Consider the following 21,867-nt stretch of genomic DNA (forward strand, 5'->3'; position numbering starts at 1 on the left):
ACCAAACTGCATCCCCACCAGCAGTGTAGGAGGGTTCCCGTTTCTCCACAGCCTCTCCAGCATTTGTCATTTGTGGACTTTTGAATGATGGCCATTCTGACTGGTGTGGCTTCAGGAACTTTGAAGCTGGTTAGTCAACCCTCTTATGATGAACTCTGGATACGTGGGCTGCAGAAAATTTGAACAGAAAATCCCAGTTACAACTTTTAACAAGTTCAAACCACCCATAAAAATTATGACTATATTTCAGTAATGGTCCCTTCTCTGGTTCACTTCTATTAAAGTAGAAATGCTGAGGAAGTGCACTATCTCCTCTTTGAATGCCTCTTCTTAGAGCTAGTTTTCCAGCTGGTCAAAACAACACATGAAGAAATAACTACAAATCAGATATAATAATAGTCACTTTGACTACATTGACTGTGATTAAAAACAGGAAACTTTATTACATTTAAGAAAATACAAAATCATCTTTTTCTTCATAAGTTGTAAATTCAAATTGTGACTATATAACCCAACACTAAATTGGAGAAGATAAAGCTGGTTTTCTGGTAAGTTGGCTCAGCTACCTTATGGCACAACTGATGTTTACAATCTATACTCCTTTGCTTAGAAAGGAGACCCTCTGAATACATTAGATAAAATGTTCTGAGTGTAGGTTTGAACAGGTTTGGTGTGTGTTTTCTCTCTCCACTCCACTTTCACTTTGAACCTGACTTCTCCAGATAGCGAGCCTTCCTTCAGGTCCTCCTCAGCCTTCCTGCTGTCATGCTTTTACTGTCTTGCATCCCAGCCCCTCAGAGGTTTTCTCTCAGCGGAGTGATGGGATTCAGCCTGTAAACCAAAGCACGTTATTGAGTGGAAGCATGCAGACTTGGCAGCTGTCCATCAGAAAGCCTAGAGTCATGGCATTCACAGTGGGGATTTCATCTTTCCTTAAACAGAGAGGAGTGCGCTTTCTGCTTGTCTGTAGAGAAATTACTTGTCTCAGTAAATGCGGGGATGAAGAGGAGAGAAACTGGCTATGGCTTCCAGTTTTAGGGGCAGATGGAGATGCATGGACCAATTTCAGATTGTGGAGCTTGGAGTTAAATGTCCTCTTTGGCACCCCGTTGAGTAGAAACTTCTTTTTCTGCCTCTGGAAGACACATTAGACCTCAGAAGATATCTATGACCCCGAGGCACTGCCATATTTCTAATGAGATTTTAACTTACACTGACCATCTGAAAAGATTCCCTTACAATGACCTTTCCAGCTGCTCAGCTGCTCAAAACATAGATGAGTCACTTTACTAACAAGGGTATTTCCTTAACAGCATGGATTGCGTGGAAAAGGTGGAGGGAGGTGGCGATGAAAAAAAGAAACTTGATTGCTTCTGTTTGAAATAACTGTCTGATTAAAACAACAGCAACAATACCACCACCAACAAAGATTAAAGCATCCTCTACCACTAAGACAACACAGCAGGTTTCACTTTGGATGGACCATTTGCTTTGAAATGAAAAAAAAAAAAAAAAATGAAGCAGTGACACCATGGGTGTCCGTAGCTCAACATGCACCCAATCTATAACTTCTGATTACTCAGAAATTCAGATAAGATTAAGAAAGGCCCCAGGGTCTAACAAGTGGGAGAATATTTATTTATACCAAATAGTTGACTGAATAATGAATAACTATTAGCTTAAATTACAATAAACATTTATTTAACTGACATCTAACAATTGCATTTTTCTTTTTTATCCTCCTGAGCAGCCTCTTCAGAGTATCTCATAAGAGGATGACTATGAGTCCTATATCTGAATAGCAGATTTTTTTTAAAGCAATTTTCTGATCATTTCTTTTGTTGTCTAAGATGATGCTTGTTAAAATAGAACAGACACTCACAAAAATATTTTCCCCTGTTTGGGCAAAAGTAAAGGTTTGCTTTATCTAGAAATATTTAAGTCTTTTAAAATAAAGTGATATTTTTAGACACAGAAGACCAGGTACTAACTCAGAATTAAGTTTCCCAATCACTCATCACCTTCATCATCCTCTCCACCTGTGTCCTCTGGGGGTAACTGTGTTGATATTAAGGTTTATCAAGTTACATCAGTTGACACATTTAATTTTTTCTTTCTTTCTTTTTTTTTTTTTTTAGAATAGCCCATTAAAGAATAAATTTGTACTCAGAAAACCACCTTGGAGTTTTAGGAAGCAAATCTTTAAAAGATGGACAGGACTTTCTAGAACTGAATGTTTTTATATATACAAGAGCAGGACAGGGCAAAAGGACGTGTTTGGAGAGAAATGCATTATAAAGGGGATATTCGTGAGCAGGGCTTAGGGTGTTAGCTTTGTGGGGAGAAGACAGAACCTGTAGGAAGGCTTATTTTTATCTTGTAGGTGTATCTAAGGTAACAGTTTGCAGTATCGCTCTGGAATCTTTCTCCCTAAATTATTCTCTCTTCCTTCCATCCAATTCAGGGAAGAGGCATGAAAAAGCAGAAAGTAGGAAGAGCTTCCTCATCTTTTGGGCTTTTTAATTATTAGCTTATCTGTTTGATTTTCAAAAGCCCCATAGAAGAGAGAGCAAAGGCAGATTGGACAAAATACTTGACCCAAAGCAGCAGGCAGAGTGGGACTGAGCCCCGCACCGCTTCAGGGATGTGTCAGTCTGGAGGGAGGAAGCAAGACTGCACGCACAGGCCCCGGTGTGGTAGTGGCTGGGGCCTCGGCCGCCACCAGGAATGGTGACCCAGGGCAGGATCTCTGAGTGGACACGGCTATGTGGGCGTCTGAGGAGATGGGATTCATAGATGAGCTCAGAGGGGAGGTCCAGGCCCCGCTGTGCGGACAGCACGGGTGAGCCAGCGGGTTAGAAGGGCGCATGCGCATTAGCGCCGAGGAGGTCCCAGCGGCTACCTGTATGGGCGAGTGCTTGAGGATCAGAGAGTTCCCACTCCTGAATCCCAAGCCACCCTCCAAGGCCCCAAAAGGAGACAGAAAACTATGAATGGGACTGAGCTTAAGTTTCCCACTACCTTTGTGGGTAAGGTGAGTCTCGATAAAAATTGAGTTTCATGCTGCACAGGATTGCCTGCTTGTTGCTTAATTGAATTTGTGGGCTGAGCATCACCCCTGTTAATAGGGTCATAAAGCACGAGGACTCTAATTTTGGATTGAGGATACAAGGAGTGGGGTTGACAAGGGAGAACAGGGAAGGAAAAAGATCATCCTTCCATAAAGTGCTAGGTACCGGAACCATCCTATCCTGGTACTCTGGGGCCAGCAGACCCCGTGAGCTGGCTGCATAGGAGACTGAAAAAATTGAGCAGTCATTGCTTCAGTCAGCGCTGGAAGGCTGAGCCTCGCCCTGAGGGCACCAAATGAATGTAATTCCTTGAAAACCAGCTGGGTGGCATTGAGACCACCGAGACAGTCACAGCCGGAGACTAGCACTGACAAGCAGACTGTGGGGCCAACTTCCATTGTCCACTGTGCTGCAGCAGGATGCAAAGGAAGTGGGTACTTGAGACACCGAATCTCTGCAGGCTTGGGTGTGGAAGGCTGTAAAATCTTTTTAGTTTGTGTAAACTGCCATGATTCTGGAAAAAAAAAAAAAACAGGGAAATGAGGCACATCAATAGGGAGAAACTGGACTTCTTTTTATAAGGCGGGTGATGATTGAGTTATTGATAGGAAATACAAATATGTTCTTATCTACACTCAGATTTTGTGGAGCAATTCATATAGAAATCATTTCTATAAATTGGTGTCTTCAGATAAATCTGTTTCACATTGCGGTTCTGATTCCTGGAATGTCAGGGGGCTTATTGGGGCCAGTTGGTCTTCAGTTACTTCATGGAAAAGATACAAGTTGAGTTCATTTCAAAGTTGTTTGGTTTCTTGAGCCAAGTAGAAGATTCTGGGTTAAGAGTACTAGGTTGGAGTCTGGGCTCCAACTTTTAGGAGCCAGATAATCTTGGGCAGACCTGCCTGACCGTTTCCTCATGTATAAAATAGAGATGACAGCACTGCATGGTGATGTGGAAGGAGATGGTGAGTCCAGGTTGACATTTTGATCTCTAGAGATGTATGATGGATGTACAGAGGAGGAAATCATTAATTCTTCCTTAGGGATGGAATTAGAGTAAGTGACGGCTGACCTTGGGACTAGAGGTTGAGTAGAATTTCACTGGTAACAACAATCAACAAGGCAGCCCCTACGTGAGTAACTGTTTAAGCACAGCAACAGACATATAAATGAGACTGTGCCAAGTGCACTAAAATAGTCCTGCATCAGCGCCCACCCATATGTCCTTGGCATTCACCATTTTGGCAGCATGCATTCAGCTGGAAGCACCTGTAACTATGCCAGAGACATTCTATCTGTTCATGCACGAGGCAGGCTAAAAATGCTAGGGAGCAAATGCATCCAGGAGAAGCTCTTGGCCAGTGGCAAACTGACTGGAGAATATGATACCCCTTGAAAGCAATTGGGGTTGGTCACTGAATAACGGGGAAGAGTGTATCTCACTGTATCCCAGGGTTCCCCAGTGAGATTGGTCAGTATTTGCGCTCATTCTAAAACCTACTTATACTGCATATCTTATAGTTTCTCTTCTTTCCTGTCTTCCTTTCCTGAATGTTTATGGTGCTTCACGGGGACATCTCCCAAATAATAAAGCAATTGCATGCAAATCCCTGCCCCTGGATTTGCTTCTGGGGAAAGCACCTTAAGATAGAGGCACTTGTTGGGAATACAGGGCGTATGGAAATTGTAAGCAGGAGCTGATGAGGACGCTGTTGTTTGGAGGCATATAGTAAAATCCAGTAGAATATGGTAAGTATGTGATTAATATAGAAAATAAGGAGCCTTTGAAAGTCTAAGCAGAGGGGAAACTGAGAAGAAAGCAGTAGCAATATTTTATATCCATTTTTAAAAAAAGATAATTTTTAGAGCAGTCTTAATTCACAACAAAATTGAGAGGAATGGAAAGAGATTTTCCTCAGACTCTCTGCCACCACATACACAAAGCCTCTCTCATTATCTACATCACTTATCAAAATGGTACCTTTACGAGCAAGGATGAAGCTTGCTCTCAGTTTCCTTCAACATCACCATGCAGTGCTGTCATCTCTGTGTTACGTCATAACCACCCAAAGTCCATAGATTACATTTCAGTGCATTCTTGGTCTTGTATATTTTACAGGTTTGGACAAATGTACAATGGCATATAGCCATCATTATAATATCATCCAGAGTGCTAAAAATGCCCTAAAAATCCTCTGTCCTCTGCTTCTTTATCTTTCCCCATCAACCCCTGACAACCGCTGATTTAATTGTCTCCATAGTTTTGCCTCTTCCAGAATGTTCTGTAGTTGGACTCTACAGCATATAGCCTTTCAGACTGGCTTCTTTTACTTAGAGATATGCATTTAAGTTTCCCTTATGCCTTTTCATGACTTGACAGCTCATTTTTTAGGGCTTACTAATACTCCACCATCAGGAAGTACCTTAATTTATTCTTCACCTACTGAAGGGCATCTTGGTTGCCTCCAAGTTTTGCCAATTATAAACAGAGCTGCTATCAACATTTGAGTGCAGGTTTTTGTGTGGACATGTTTTCAACTCCTTTCAGTAAATACCTAGGAGTGTGAGCACTGGATCATATGATAAGAGTATATTTGGTTTTGTAGGAAATCATCAAACTGCATTCCAAAAGGGCTGTTCCATTTTGCATTCTCACAGGCAATATTTGAATGTTCTTGTTATTGCACATCCTCACAAGCATTTGGTTCTGTCAGCGCCCTAGATTTTGGCCATACTCATAGATGCCCAGTGGTGTCTCACTGTATTAATTTGCATTTCCCTGATGATATATGATATGGATCATCTTTTCTTATGCTTATTTGAAATCAATGTATCTTCTTGGTTATATGTTTATTAGGATCTTTGGTGTTTATTTTTTATTCTTAGAATGAATTTTAATTGGAGTTATGTTAAATTTATAAATAAATTTGGAGTGATCTGACATTTTCACAGCATAAATATTTTTATCTAGGGGCATGTCTTTTTCAAACAGTGTGTGTGTGTGTGTCTCTTTAACAAATATTACCAATTTTCTTTTTTTTTTTTAACATTTTTTATTGATTTATAATCATTTTACAATGTTGCATCAAATTCCAGTGTAGAGCACAATTTTTCAGTTATACATGAACATACATATATTAATTGTCACATTTTTTTCTGTGTGAGCTACCACAAGATCTTGTATACATTTCCCTGTGCTACACAGTATAATCTTGTTTATCTACTCTACATTTTTGAAATGCCAGTCTGTCCCTTCCCAGCCCCACCCCCTTGAGGCTTATTGATTTTAAAGATCCTTTCAAATAACTGGCTTTTGGTTTTGTTGATTTCCTCTATTTATTTCCTGTTTTCAATTTCATTGACTTCTACTGTAATTCTTATTTATTTTCTTCTGCCTAGCTTGACTTAATTTTCTCTTCTTTTCCAAGTGGAAACTTAGATTACTGATTTTAGACCTTTTGTTTTTCCTAATACATACATTCAATACTGAAAATTTTCCTCTAAGCACTATTTTCACTGTATTTCATAAATTTTGATAAGTTGCACTTTCATTTAGTTCAAAACATTTAAAATTTTTTCTTGATATATCTTCTTTGACCCATGTGTTATGTTTAAGAGAATATTGTTTAATCTCTGTGTATTTTGAGATTTTTCAATTATTGTTCTGTTATTGATTTCTAGTTTAATTTTATTGTGGTATGAGAGTGGTCATTGCATGATTTCAATTCTTTTAAATTTGTTAGGATGTGTTTATGGCTCAAAACGTGGTCTGTCTTGAATACTCCATATGACTTGAGAAAAATGTGTATTCTGCTGTTATTGGCTGAAGTAATCTATAAGTGTCAATTATGCAGTTTATTGATGGTGGTGTTGAGTTCAACCATGTCCTTACTAATTTTCTGCCTACTAGATCTGTCCATTTCTGAAAAAAGGGTGAAGTCTTCAACTGATGCTGAAGTCTGCTGTTGAAGTCCTCAGCTACGCTAGTGCATTCATTTCTCCTTGCAGTTTTATCAGTTTTTGCCTCATGTAGTTTAACACTCTGTTCTTAGGTGCTCGTATGTTAAAAATTGTTATGTATTTTTGGAGAATTGACTTATAATTATGTAGCTCCCTTCTTTATCCCTGATAATTGTCCTTACACTTTATTCTGTCTGAAATTAGTCTAGCTACTGCTTTATTTTGATTAATATTAGGACGATGTATTTTTTTCATCCATTTACTTTTAATCAATATATGTTTTTATATTTAACGTGGATTTGTTATATAAAAATGCAGTTGGGTTTTATTTTTTGATCCATACTGACAATCTCTGTCTTTTGACTGGTACATTTAGACCACTGATATTTAAAGTAATCATTGACATGGTTGGGATTAATAGCTACCATCTTTGTTATTGTTTTTTATATGTTGCCCTTGTTTTTTTGTCACTATTTTTGTCTTCCACTCTTTCTGCCTTTTGTGGTTTTAATTGAACATTTAATGATTCTATTTTTCCTCCTGTCTTAGCATATCAATTATACCTCTTTTTTCCACCTTTTGGAAAGCAAATACTGCCAACTTTAAAGTGAAAGGAGTTGGAGAAAGCATTATACTAGGGGAAATGAATGAATCTAAAATAAAACTTTGGTAAATAATAATGAAGCCCAAATTTGTGCACCAATAGAGAATTTGCAGTCTGTTGGATTCATTAATTGGATATAAAGTTCAGAGTGGCAGAGTACACGGTCATTGAAACCAACATTTTTGGCTTTGAAAGTGATAGGTGATGAAGCAATCTACAAAGATAGGTAATGATGGGAGAAGATACTGAATGTGTAGTGCTTGTTGAAGATTCAGATGGCAATATTTAACTTTTCAATTTAACAAACATTTGTTGAACTTATTTTGAACCAGGCAATGACTGGCTCCTAGGACCAAGAAGTCCCAGCCTCTGCCCTCACAAAACTAAACTGTGTAGTGGAAAGGTGTAATTGTGATGTAGACTGAGAAGACCATTTACCTACAGGTACAAGAGTAAACTGATGGGCTGCTGTCTTTATCTAGCAGAAAGAATATTCTACTACTTTTATAAAATAATGTCTCTAACTTGGTGAAATTTCTTTTCATGGGCAAACAGTTCTTTGGATTCAGAAAGAATGGATTGCAATATTTTACCCCTGAAAGTTTCATATTAATACACTTTTTACAAAGAGGGAAAAAGAGGTGCATAGTCAGAATTATAATTTCCCTGTTTAGGTTGATGTAGAAAAAACTCATAGGGCCCTGTGACTTGCTATGCATTAACGGATTCTTCTCTGCTGAGTTAGTAGCATTTCAGTGGCAGAGAAAATGAAAAGAAGTATATTTTCTTCTCTTGATGTTATCTGCCTTGTTTGTAAGCAGTAAAATTTTTTGGCTTCCTAGGGAAGAAACAATGTCTGAATTGTATTTTGAAACCCAAGGAAAAACAATAGAAAATGTTTTAGGCATTGTTTAATTCTTTCTTTCTTTTCTTTTTTGTTTCTTTTTTGCAATATTTCAATAAAATTTAGTTATCAGGTTTTTTTTCCCCCTAAAGGAATGCAGCATGGGGTGTCACCAGGACAGAATACCAACTTTTCTCAGTTTGCTGTATAGTTCTTATGAGAGTTTATTTGCATAATTGAAATAATAGCATTTTTGAATTATTCATCTTTTTGAATACCTAGGCTTTTTGTGCAGCAGTTTATGATAACTCAAGAGATATGGGATGTCTGCCAATGTGAATTACATGATCTCATAGCTTTCCCATTGTGGTAGAAGTTTTTAAAAAAAATTATTGTGCCTGTAATTTATCTTAAATTATTCATTCCAAATTTTGCACATGCTTACAAACTTCACTCAAAACCAAGTGACCTTTTCCAGGATATTTATACAGCTGTGAGAATTTACCATATATCACTTCTTAATTTATAATTTTTGCTATTTCTTCAGTCCATCAACCAATTAATCAAGAAGTATTTGTAGAGTTTCTATTTAGAGTAACAGATCTTTAGGCCTCAATCTCAGGCCTGCCAAGGGAATCATTCACATGGCAACAGAAACTCCGATTTATCTGCACTTTCCACAAATCTCCCAGCAGGTTGCTGCTTGCCTGCCTTTGGGCAGCAGGCGCAGCTATCATGAAGCCCCTGAACAGTTTACACTGGCAAACGGACACCTTCCAAAGAACCTGATGGGGTCTTACCCTTGGCAGCTGGGGAACTTGTAGGATTTGAAACCCTGAAAGCTTTGTCCCTTCTCTGCATTGCTCCTTCCTCTTTAAGGAGAAAAATCTCGACCTTAACCACATTAAAATAGATGTGTATTTTTTTGTGTGTGGTGGTGCCTTTCTGAGAATCACATCTTCATCTTCCATGGGACAATACATAACCCACCTTTCCCAAAACTCTACGTAGAAACACTAGAGAGACAATGGAATAGAAAGCCCCGAACTCCGGATGTCTCAAAGCCCAGGAGCACTCAGGACCGCAGTGCTTCTCAAACTTTCGGTGTCAGGGACTCTTAACAGTGTTACAGAATCATGGGCGACCCCAAAGACTTTTTTTTTTTTAATGTAGATCATATCTATCTATATTTATCTTATTAGAAAGAAAGCTAAAGACTTTTTGAAATTTTAACCATTAATATATTCTAAATGACAAGAGTAATCTCATTATCAGCTGCCCTAGATGCCAAAAGAAGTGTATGAACAAGGAATGTCATGTCTGCCGCATGGGGTAAAATATGAGATGGCAGAAGGTGGGCCATGAGATTTAGCAATCTGGGGGTCGTTTGTGACCTTAATAAGAGCAGTTTTGGTGAAATGGTGGGAGTGAAGGTCTGATCACAGTGAGTTTATGAGAGATTAGGAGAGAAACAGGAGAGACTGAGTCAAGACCGTCCCTTCCAGGGGTTCTGTTGCAAAGACTAGAAGAAATAGCGTAACAACTAACGGGAAGGGAGAGTGCAGTAAAATATACATTTTTTTTGTTTGTTTCAATTTTGCTTTTCAAGATGAGAGAATTAATATCATGCTTATGTGCTGATAAGGATGATTTTGTAAGGAGAAAAAAGTTGGCAATGTAGGAGAGACTGGGAAAATGCATGGACTGATGTCTTCAGTGTGCAACAGGGGTTGGGATTGGTACCCATGTGGAAGGACGGGCTCTAGAAAGACCAAAGAAACTCCATCTTTCCAAGCAGCCACGCAGGCCGAGTGAGCACAGGTGCCGGTGCGGGGAGGAAAGGCAGCACTGGGAGTTCAAGCAGGTTCTCTTCTGAGCCCTTTGCATCTCACGATGGGCAGGCTGGTGCGGAAGAGGCACCTAAGAGAGGGGGCTGGGAATAAGCCAGAACAGCGCTTCTCAAAGGGGGACTCCCAGACCAGCAGCAACAGTGTCACCTGGGAACTTGTTAGAAATGCAGATTCCCAAGACTTCCTTCAGACCTACTTCAGACCTGACTTCGGAGGCTGAGCCCAGCCGGTCCTCCAGGGGTCCTGATGAACGCTGGGGCTTCCGAGCTGCTGCATGGGGACTTACTATATGATTTTGGGGGTCACTCTAACTACCTCAAATATCAAGAACATGCAAAGTGAGACGAGTCAGCTAACATACTGTAGGTTTTTCTCAGACAAAATCAGATATTTTTTATTGGATTGGCAAAGAGTGGGATGTGCAGGTTATGGTCATTATTTGATAAAATATTAAATGAAAAGTCTGTAAAAAAAATAAAGTTGTTATGGGCTGAGATGTGTCCCCCCTACCCTGCACCAACATTCATGTTTAAATTCCTAACTCTCAACGCCTCAGCATGTGACTATGTTTGGACACAGGGCCTTTAAAGAGGTAGTTAGGTTATAGGAGCTCATCAGTGTGGGCCCTAATCCAACATTACTGGTGTTCTTAGAACAAGAGAAAGCCAGGAGACAGAGACACATAAAGGGAAGGAAGATCATGTGAGAACACGGGAACGATCAGCCATCTATAAACCAAGGGAGAGGCCTCAGGAGGCCCCAGTCCTGCCAACACCTCGCTCTTCCACTTCCAGCCTCCAGAAATTTGAGACAATACATCTTCATTGTTTAAGCCACCCAGTCCATGGTACTTTGCCCTGGCTGCCCAGATAAATGAGCACAAAGATGTCAGGAAAACATTTTATTTTGTAAATACTTAAGGTAAAAAGGGCCAACTTTATGCACTGGATCAGTACCTTAGCCAACTGACTTCCTCTAAGTAACTTTATTCCTTTGTGCAAAGGGGAACCAGAATAGCATCTTCCTCAAAGGGCTGCTGTGGAGACAAAGTGAGGTAATTAATGCAAAGCTGTAGCTCAGTACCTCACCCACGAAGTCCTCCAGCATCTCAGCCTCAAAGGGCTGGCAGCACCTGGAAGGAGCTTGCGTGCGTGGCCGGGACTCTTCTCCTGGCAAATCCACAGCTAGAACCCAGATTGCAAGGGGTGTCCCTGAGCCTGGTGGTGCTGCCCTTTTATTCTTCCCCAGGATTGATTTCTGAAGCAGTCCTAAAGGCCACAAGGCAGGGCTGGGACTGCAGGATTGCTTTTCTGTGTTGACACAGCGGGCCAGGCCCTGTCTGGCTTATAAACTGGTGCGATGTTATTTCCAGGTCTCTTATGAAAGTGAGACAGGAAAATCATTCTAACAGGGCTGTTGGATTTTCTCCCTTGCTGTTTTGTTTGTGGGGCTGCGGAGGCAGGGAAGAGGGACAGAGAGGTGACTGGGATCAATTCCTTTCTTCTCTCAATTTTGTATTTGGCCATTTCAAAGTGTCATCACTGAGCAATTACTATTTAATTGGCAATATGATAGTTTCTTATATAAGACCGAGCCTGGGCGTGGGGTGGTATTTTGTGTGGTTATCACTTCCGAGTGCGGTGCTTTGTTATATTTTTGCTCCACAAGCAGTTATTTCCCTAAGTCAAATTATATCCCCCCTTTAAGGATCATTTTGACTGTGTACCTACAACATCCTTTTCAGAAAGCACTAATTATTATTGACAGGGTTTCCAGGCAGACAGATTCCCCCTGTTCTGGGCAGTTAAATAGCCTCCCATCCCAGTTAATTTGCATTCATCTGTCACTGAACCAGCATCCTTGATTTGTGTTTAAACTACAATAAAAATTAACTGTAGAAAGTCTTACTTTACCCAAAAGCCAGTACTTCTCTGATTTTAAAGCCTTTTAAAAATTCTGCAAATATGCTGTTTGTAGACTTCAGACTACGCTTAGGGTCACTCAGTGTGAAGTAACCATCTGTAAATGGCTTATTTGACTATTAAAGAAAGAAACAAATTGGTAGATTATGGTTGAATCAGCACTGCATGTCTAAGAGCTTTGTCCCCTTACCAGAGTTTTAGTATTTTTCTTTCGGTTGCATGGACCTTGGTTTAATAGGCATCTCAATCCAGTATCTTCTATATTTGTTTAGCACTTTTTTTTTCAAAGTAATTTTGGACTTTCCATTTTATGTATGGTGTTTCCTGTCATGAGTAATATAATGTTTCTATATTTTTCTATTTATATTTTCCTTTTTGATGTAAGGTGAAATTCACACTGTTTCGCTCCTAACCCCAAGAGCTCAATAATTATTTCCACGTTTCTCTATTCCACCTTGACTTGACATGCCTTTCTTATGTAGTGTTTTCTCATCTCTGCTAAGGAATCTATCCCAGACATCTGCCTGGTTCCCCGATGTGCAGGTCTATTCCTTTATCAATGCCATTCCACAGAGAAGCTTAGAGTCTCCTTTCATACATGGTAAGGGTCATCCTCATCTATCACTCTTCTTTATCAAAACATATTATTTATTCTGAGCCATTTGTCATTTCAAATTTAATTTTTAACATTGCAATTACATACTGAATACTTACATATTTTTTATTATAAACACCATCAAATGAGGAAGGATGTCAAGTTAAAAGTAAAAAGCCTCCTTGATTTTTCAACCCCATCCTAGAATCAAACACGTAACAATTCTGTGAGTTTCCTTATGGGTTCTTTTCTATGTATTTGCATCTTATGTGTTTTCAAAATAGTTTGGGATTTTATTCCTACATGACTTACAATAATAAACATTTTTTCAAGATATATCTATTAAACAGTTACTCATTGTGTACCAGGCACTGGGAGACATTGGCAACCAAGACAAGCAGAAGTTACTGGTTTTGTGGCGCTTATATCTGAGTGGAGAAAAGCAGACAATTAACAGTAAACATAACGTATAATTAAATCATTTAATATTGCAGAATATATTAAGGGTTGTGGAAAAAGCAGAGCGGAGTAAAGAGTAAGAATTTCCTGTGTGTGCAGTGGAGAGTTCTGCAACGTTAAATAGGATTCTCAGTCAGCTTCCGGAGAAGGTAAGGTCTGAGCAAAGCCCTGGAGGAGGGGTTCCAAAATTTGGCTTCAGCACTTACATCTTGAGGGCATTTGTTGTTGGCACATAAAGATGCCTTCATTCTTTGAATTGTTCTTTAATATTCTATAACATCTTAATGCCTTTTTCTTAGAAACTGAGTATAGAAGATTTAAAAGCTACAACAAGCAACACTTGTTTACTAGACATAGAAGCATGTAACCCAGATTAGGAATACTCATTATTTCCTAACGTTATTGAAACACCTACAAATAATTTACCACATGGTAAGATCAATCAATGACTCAGCAATTGACAAGCTATAATTTAAAAAATGGATGTTATTCAAGCTACACCCTTAAACCACAGTGCAATAAATTTAGAACTGAAATAGTAGCCAACTAAAGCTCTTTACATAGAAATAAAAAAAAAAGGATAGCTTACATTTCTTTACTGACCTTTAATACGAATTTTGAGAATCAAAATTGGCATTAGAAACTCTTTTAACATAACTCACTATTTTGTACACCAGAAACTTTATTTCAATAAAAAAGAAACTCTCAAAATTAGTCAGAATATTCATCAATTCCTATGAGAGACAAAAAAAAAAAAAAAGCAACAATCAGAGTTAATTTATGATGCTCTAAAGCATTATTAGAAAAAAATAGTTTAAAATAAAATATTCTACTCAAAATCTAGAAACAGATAAGTAACATGCAAGTAAAAGAGGAGAAATTTTAAAGAAAAATAATGTTTTAAACAATATTTAAAATATAAAAATATGTATGGTAGTTTGAAAAGAGCCACCAACCTACTTTGCAAATTAGTTGAAGGAAATAAGATAATTGAATATAACTACAAATAATGAGAAAACTTTTTTCATTAAAAAGAGATCTATGTGTATGTAAAATAATGCATATATTTTAAAAATCTAGACTCTAAATTAAGTTCACTGTTTCTAGAAAAAATGCAAATTACTAAAACTGAGTCAAGAAGGAGTAGATAATCTTGACAGACCAATTGCAAATAAGTAAAATATACAAAATATAACGCAAAATATTTTATTAAAAGGACACTAAAAACTTTCCACTCTAATGTGGCTGATTAAATCCTTCATTTCTCATTTATTCTCAAATATAAAAAAGTAACTGGGAAAATAAGAAAAAATATAAATCTAATGTTTTGTTGAGGTATGTGGGCTACTTAAATTCCTGAACAATGAAATAGGAGGGGGCTGCCCAAATCAGTAAATATAAAACAGGGAAGGACATGGGAAAAGAATGTCCCAAGTTTTATTTTTAATTTATTCGTTTATATTTTATTTATTTATTCACTTATATTTTAGTTATTTACTCATTTATTTTTATTGAAGTATAGTTCACTTACAACATTGTATTAGTTTCAGGTGTACAGCATAAGGATTCAATAGTTTTATAGGTTATACTCCATCTAAACTTATTGCCAAAAAATGGCTACAGTTCCAGCGCTATACCACAGATCCTTGTTGCTTATCTGTTTTCTACATAGTAGTTCATGTCTCTTAATCCCCTACCCATCTCTGGCCCCTCCCCCTTTCCCTCTCCCCACTGGTAACCACTACTTTGTTCTCTGCATCTGAGTCTGTTTCTGTTTTGTGACACACACTTGATTGTATTATTTTTCACATTCTGAATATAAGTAATAATGTAGAGTATTTGTCTTCCCCTGTATGACTTATCTCACTAAGCAAATAATCCTAAAATTTGTATGGAACCAAAAAAGACCCGGAATTACCAAAGCAATCTTGAGGAAAAAGAACAAAGCCTGGAGGTATCACACTTCCTGACTTCAGACTGTGCTTACAAAGCTACAGAACGCCCATGACTTTGGAGCTCAGAGAATGTTGGTAACACATATCTTTCTAGTGTAAGTAGCACACTCTAGAGTGAAAGCAACATTTTTTTCTTTATAACAACAGGACCAGGGCCTAGAGGACATCACTGGGAATGTGCACGGCTTTGGTTCTGAGAGAGGAGGAGAGCTCACGGGGAATCTTCACAGACAAGCAGCATCTGCAGGAAGCAGGACATGAGGCAGTGGACATGGGGAAAATGCACACTGGGAGCAGCTCTGCAGAACTGATTCTGGCAGACTGGGGAGAGACAACAATGAAAAAATCTTGATTTTATCTTTCTGGACTGGCACATGACTTGGGCACCTCTCTACGTATTTGGAAAAGAGCTTGGCCTGGATTTCTAGTCGAAATGAAAAAAAAAGTTCTTAAAAATAAAAGAGCTAGCTGGTATTTATACAAAAATACATTTAAAAAAAGAGAACAAAATAAAATGACAGATAATGGAAGACTCTAGAAAACAAAACTGCTTTTCATAGAATGGTGAAAGGTGTTACTAAATGTATTATGGGAAACATGACTTAAAGCAATTGTTTTCATAAAAGTAGAAAAAAGATATACAAGAGTTTAAGAAATATATGGGAAGCCTACAGAATGAAAGAAGAGTTGGCAAAGTACAGAAAATAAGTAGAATATTAAAAGTAATCAGAGAAAAAAAGATGAAATGGAAGCAGCATTAACACACAGACAAAGGCTGGACAGTACTGAGATCCACAGTAAATTATACTGAAGGGTACAGAGGCCGTGAGCGATTCAAAACAAGCAAATGAAATGGAAGTGATCAAGAGTTAAAAAGAATTTGAGAGAAAATTATAAATCAAATAAACGTCATCCTCAAGTTGCTTCTGCCCCTGTAATAGAAAAGAACAAATCTGATTCCATATGAGATCTGTTCCTCTGACTTTAAACCTGTGCCCTGTTTCCTAGGTTTAGTCTTGTTGGTTCTGCACGTTTTGTAAAACAATGTTGCCTAGAGCCTGAAATAGACAGGAGAGCCTATTCTCAAGGCTCTGACTTTGAAGGATATTAACACTTTTCCATCCTTATAAAGATAACAAGTTACAGAATAGAAAATAACATTTGTTTGTTGGAGGTTTACAGGGATGTGACCCAGGTGAAGAGCTGCAGGAACAAAGGATTCTAACAACAAAGAATTCCTACACCAAGAAGTCTGCAACAACTCAGCATTCCCGCTTCCCCTTTTTAATATAAAAGGAGCCTGAATTCTGACTTGGGGAAGATGGTTCTCCACGACATTAGTCGGCCATCTTCTTGGTCAGCTGGCTTTCCAATTAAAGTTGCCATTCCTTGCCCCAAAACCTGGTCTCCCGATTTACTGGCCTGTCATGCAGCGAGCAGAACAAGTTTGGACTCAGTAACACAAACATACATTGAAAGTATCCATTTGGTGTATTTAATGACTTCCTTCCACTGGTTTTTCTTCCTGACTTTTTCTTCTCTTGACCACTCCTGCTATGTTTATGAAATACCTGTCATGTGGACACATTTCCATCTCTAGCCACTACGCTTCCAGGTAAGAACTGATGCCAAGAAGGCAATGGAAGTTGCTAGAAGGTATTACCTGGCCAGAAAAGGGCAGAAGTGGGTTCTGGCTGATGTTCAGGAACAGGCTGGGACACCTGACAAGATGTCATAAGTACAGATAGACAGCTGGGCACCAAAGGAGAAGCTTCTAAGCCTCCAGGAGGGACTTGTTGGATAAGAAGGAAAAGTCCCAGACTATAGCTCTGATCCCACCACGAGCTTCCTGGGCGAGGCTGGGCAAGTCACTTAAGTTCCCTAGGCCCATGCTGTCCACCATGGGAGCCACCAGCCACATGCAGGATTATGAAGTTATTCTGTAGCCAGACAGAATTATAAATACACATTTTACTGCAAAGGCTCAGCGTGTATGATGTTTAGAAACATTAGTGGTTTTCTTGCCCTAACAGGTTATTTTTGTATGTCTAGCTTTCTGTGGTTTGTAATGCGCGTGACTAGTGATTCCCTTATAGTGACGTATTTTGAAATTATAAGTTACTGGACACAGTATCATCATCTCACAGTTGAAAAAAAAAATGATCCACATAAGCCAGGCCATCTGATGTAGTAGTTATGATCAGGGGCTCTGGGGCCAGCCCGCCTGAGTATAAATTCTCACTCTGCCTCCCGGGGGTTCTGTGTGAATCCTGGACAAATTCTTTTTTTTTTTTTTAACTTATTTCTGCCCCTTTTCTTTATCTTTTAAATGGTGAGGAACATGTAGACTCTATCTCCTACTGTGTTGGCAGGATTAAATGAGTAAACGTCTGTGCTGCCCACTTCCCTGGGTTTCAGCATCTCCAGGCAATCAGTGCCAAACTCAGAGGCATTCTCCACTGTCTTTGTCAGTCTGGGATGCTGTAACAAATTACCGTGGGTCAGGTGGCTTAAACAACCAGCATATTCCTCAAGTTTTGGACGCTGAGATGTTCAAGATCAAGGTATCTGGGAGAGGACTGGTTTCATGGCTTGAAGATGGCTGTCTTCCCACTATCTCCATGGGGTGGAGAGCAGAGAGAAGCAAGCTTTCTATAGCCCCTTATAAGGGCACTAATCCCATTCATGAGGCCTTTACTCTTATTGCCTATTTTAGCCTAATGGCTTCCCAAAGGCCCCACCTCCCAACACCATCACCCTGGGAGATGGGGTTTCGACATATAGATTTTGAGGGGATGCAAACATTCAGTCCACACATCGGCTAACTCTCCCCAACATGCAGTCATCAAACCTGTACTAATTCCTTCAAAGTAATGCTTCTCTCTGCCCATTACCCTTCCTACATCCACTACCATTGAAGCCCTGTGACATTTTACTGCTTAGTTTCCTGGTAGAGGTTTAGTTGATTCCTCTACTCCAATGCTGTCCTCGCTTCAGTCTGCGTAACAGCCCTGCCAGGTAGTTCTCCCTAAAACTCGGCTTGAGGGCACTACCTTCCCATCTCACCTGGTTGTTTTTTAGGTGTAAATGTCAGAATCCCCTCCACACCCCATCCCAGAACTTTAATCCCTTACACACCCCCTCCCTATGTTACTTTTCTATTACAACTATAACAGAATTCCAGAAACTTACTGGCTTAAACCAGCACGGATTTATCACCTTATGGCTGTGGAGGTCAGAGATCCAACACAGTTCTCATTGGGCTAAATTCAAGGTACCAGCAGGGTGCCTGCCTTCTAGAGGGTCTAGAAGAGAATGTTTCCTTGTTTTTTTTCCAGTTTCCAGAGGTCACCCACCTTCCTTAGCTTGTGCCCCACGACTTCCTCCATTTTCATGGCCAGCAGCCTTTCTGAACATCGCTCCATGGCTGCACCTCCCTCTGACCCTAAACTCAGATGGGAAATGTCCTCTGCTAGTAAGGACCCCTGTGATTACCCCTGGGCCCACCTGGACAATCCAGGCTACTCTCCCCATCACCTCATCTCAGGATCCCCTCGTCCCACCCCACTCAGGCATTATGTATGTGGCTGTGACACTCACCTTGGGTAACGTTTCCTGTCGTGAGCAATTTAAGGTTCAAGGCACATATGAATGGCTTTTTGTTTTTCTTCCTTAGTCTTTCCACGTTCAGTACATCTGGTGAGATTATATGAATCCTGTTTATTTGTGGCCCTGCACTAATCTCTAATAATGTATCATGGGTTTAAAAGGCTAATAGACAATTTAGAAGACAGAAATCCTCTAAGATTTTTGTCCTAAAATATCTGTCATCTCTTTTGCCATGTACAGTAACATGTCACAGGTGGCCTACCCTGTGGCGGGGGAGGGACATGATTCTGCCACCACACTCCCCTCATTCTCACCAACGTGCTGGTCTCCTAACCGAGGATCTATGCTCCCCGCTTTGCTCACTTCCTCCTCCTTTCCATTGACCATCCTGTTCCCACCCTTTCCTTCATTCACCACATCAGGATTTCATGGCCACATTCTTCTCTAAAGTGAACAGATACTGTGCATCTAATGCTTAATAATTGTTCTCAGTGTATATGCATACACTCACCTACACTATCCCCATCATCTCTATTTTCCTAGAATCTTCCAGAGGAGTCAGTTCCATGATGATGATGATGATGATGATACTGACAGTGATGACAGGGGCCTCTCAAGGATTCTGACAAAGAGGGAATCAATGAAGAGAGGGAATCTTTGCAAATTTGCCCCAGAAACAGGCTTAAAGGTAAATAACTGCTATAGTGTTTAATGAAATTGACTAATATTTAATTATTTTTAAATGTTTATACCACTGTATTTAAAATTTTAAAGGAAATTTTCATTCACACTAACCAAAGTTTGACTTTAGGGCCAATATCTAAGAGGATGTCTAGCTTCTAACAAATTGCCCACTGGACTTTTAAACATGTGATCCTTTAAAAAAGCTTAGTGCTGGGCTGAAAATAAGCAGGATTCATGTAATCTCACCAGACACAGTGAATGTGGAAAGACTAAGGAAGAAAAACAAAAGGCCATTCATAACGTCTTGAACCTTATGTTGCTCACAGGAGAGAATGTTAGCCAAGGTGAGTGTCACGTCAACCTGACGCCTGAGTGGGATGGGGAAGCTGATCTTCCTCATCAGACATTTATGCTGATTTGTTAGATGCCAACACAGTTTCCTCATTGGATTTGCCTTTAACAAGTATGGAAGAATTTAGGTTCTACCAAAAGCAGACTAAACATTTTCCCCTGCCGTCAGATCTCTGGACTGAATGTCCCCACAAAAAGGACATGATTATGTTTCATAGGGAAGTCTTCCTGAGAAGCAACAGGATTTTCGAGGGCAGAACTGCAGGGCCCCCCATGGAGGGCTGGAGGAGGGCTAGAGGGGACACTGGAAAAACAAGAGTGAGTTCAGATACTGCTGCTCAGGTCGCCAAAGACAGCATGGCTATCTCTAAGGATATGACATTCTCCCAAAGTTCCCTGAGTGAAGGAGCCTGTGAACACTAAGCAGGTTGTTAAGTCACAGCAGCACATAATTTGCATCACAACTCAATTACAGTATGTTTTGATATTTGGAAAATAATTAGCCCATTGCTCTTTGAAACTGCAGCAGTAGCAATAGAATTAAAAAAGACTGAGCCGTCTTGGAGACAACAATCAATAAACAATTCTAAATCTGCAGGATTCCTTGACGATATGCAAGCAATGAGCTAGATGTGTGCTGCAGATGCCTCTGACTGCAGGGCTCACTCCTGCAAAGCATAGAACTAGTTTTCTCAGCAGACAGAGGGAACCAAGTCAAGATTCCTGATCTTGAGAGGTTTACTATATGGCAGGAAAGATCAGACAAGTACATATAGCCAAATATGAATAAATGTAATCAAATATTATGAAATGTGAATGGAGCACAGACGAAAGAGAAATTCCTTTCACCTGGTGTCTGGAGAGACTTCTTCAGAAAATGTGGCTTTGGAGATGGCCAAAGACATGGGTGGAATTTTGGCAGAACAGGATATAAGGAAGGGAATTTAAAAACTGATTCTAAAATTCATATAAAAATGCAAAAGATCCCAAATATTCAAAACAATTTTAAACAGGAAAAACAAAGTTGGAAGACTGACACTATCTGATTTTCAGACTTAAAAAAAAAATCTACAGTAATCAGAAAGTATGCTATTAGTGTAAAACAGGAAAACAGAATAATGGAGCAGAATAAAATGTTCAGAACTAAATCAACACTTATATAGAGGGAGGGTACAGTTCAGTGGTAGAGTGCAAGCTTAGAATGCACGAAGTCCTGGGTTCGATCCCCAGGACCTCTGTTAAATAAATAAATAAATAAATAAATAAATAAATAAATAAATAAATAAATAAAATAAACCTAATTGCTTTTCCCACAAGATAAAAAATTTAAAAATTAAAAATTAAAAATAAACCAACACATATGGACTATTGATTCTCAGTAAGGATGTAGTGGAGGGTCTTTTCAACAAGCAGTGCTGGAACAATTAGATATCCACATGAAAAAAAAAAAATGACCTGTCATCCAAATCTCATCATATACAGAAAAATTAACTCAAAATGGATCATAGATCTTCATAGAAAATCGAAAACTATAAAACATCTAGGAGACAAAAGCATAGGCTTAAACTTTAAGATCTTGGGTTTGGCAAATATTTCCCTGCTATGACACCAAAAGTCTAATCTATTTAAAAAAGAAACCAATATAGTGAACTTTATCAAAATGAAGACTCTTCAAAGCTCTTTTTAAACACCGCTGAGCAAATGAAAAGACAAGCCATAGACAGAATCTATTTGTAGATCATATATCTGATAAAGGATGATATGATACAAAGATCTCTCTTTGCATCTAAGGAACAACAAAAGGCAGGAGGACAGTTTTGTGGCTGATGGATGTGTTCACTGTCTTGAGTGTGGTCATGGTTTCTTGGGGATATACTTATGTCAAAGTGTACTAAGTTGTACACTTACATATGTGAAAATTATTCTGCCAAGTATACCTCAAAGCTGTTTTAAGAAAGAA

The 21,867-nt window shown here is 39.1% G+C and overlaps 1 protein-coding gene and 1 long non-coding RNA gene across 40 annotated transcripts in view; both read right to left on the reverse strand.

The window, feature by feature from the left end:
* The window catches only part of LOC116660823 (leucine-rich repeat and calponin homology domain-containing protein 2-like), a 27,700-nt gene continuing 5,833 nt past the window's right edge, over positions 1-21,867 (reverse strand). For 13 of the 39 annotated variants that reach the window (XR_004316470.1, XM_032471160.1, XM_032471151.1 and 10 more), the window contains one exon: positions 14,853-15,584. The gene's annotated coding sequence lies outside the window, so the exon portion shown is untranslated. The other 26 variants (XM_032471143.1, XM_032471163.1, XM_032471154.1 and 23 more) reach the window with 10 other exon arrangements.
* The window catches only part of LOC116660826, a 21,071-nt gene continuing 5,480 nt past the window's right edge, over positions 6,277-21,867 (reverse strand). The window contains exons 2-3 of the long non-coding RNA XR_004316475.1: positions 18,080-18,084; positions 6,277-7,191 (exon numbers count right to left, since the gene is read on the reverse strand). This is a non-coding gene — a long non-coding RNA (uncharacterized LOC116660826). The remainder of the gene's footprint in view (positions 7,192-18,079; positions 18,085-21,867) is intronic.

This window comes from Camelus ferus, chromosome 31 (assembly GCF_009834535.1).
Source record: "Camelus ferus isolate YT-003-E chromosome 31, BCGSAC_Cfer_1.0, whole genome shotgun sequence".
Taxonomy (NCBI): Eukaryota; Metazoa; Chordata; class Mammalia; order Artiodactyla; family Camelidae; genus Camelus; species Camelus ferus.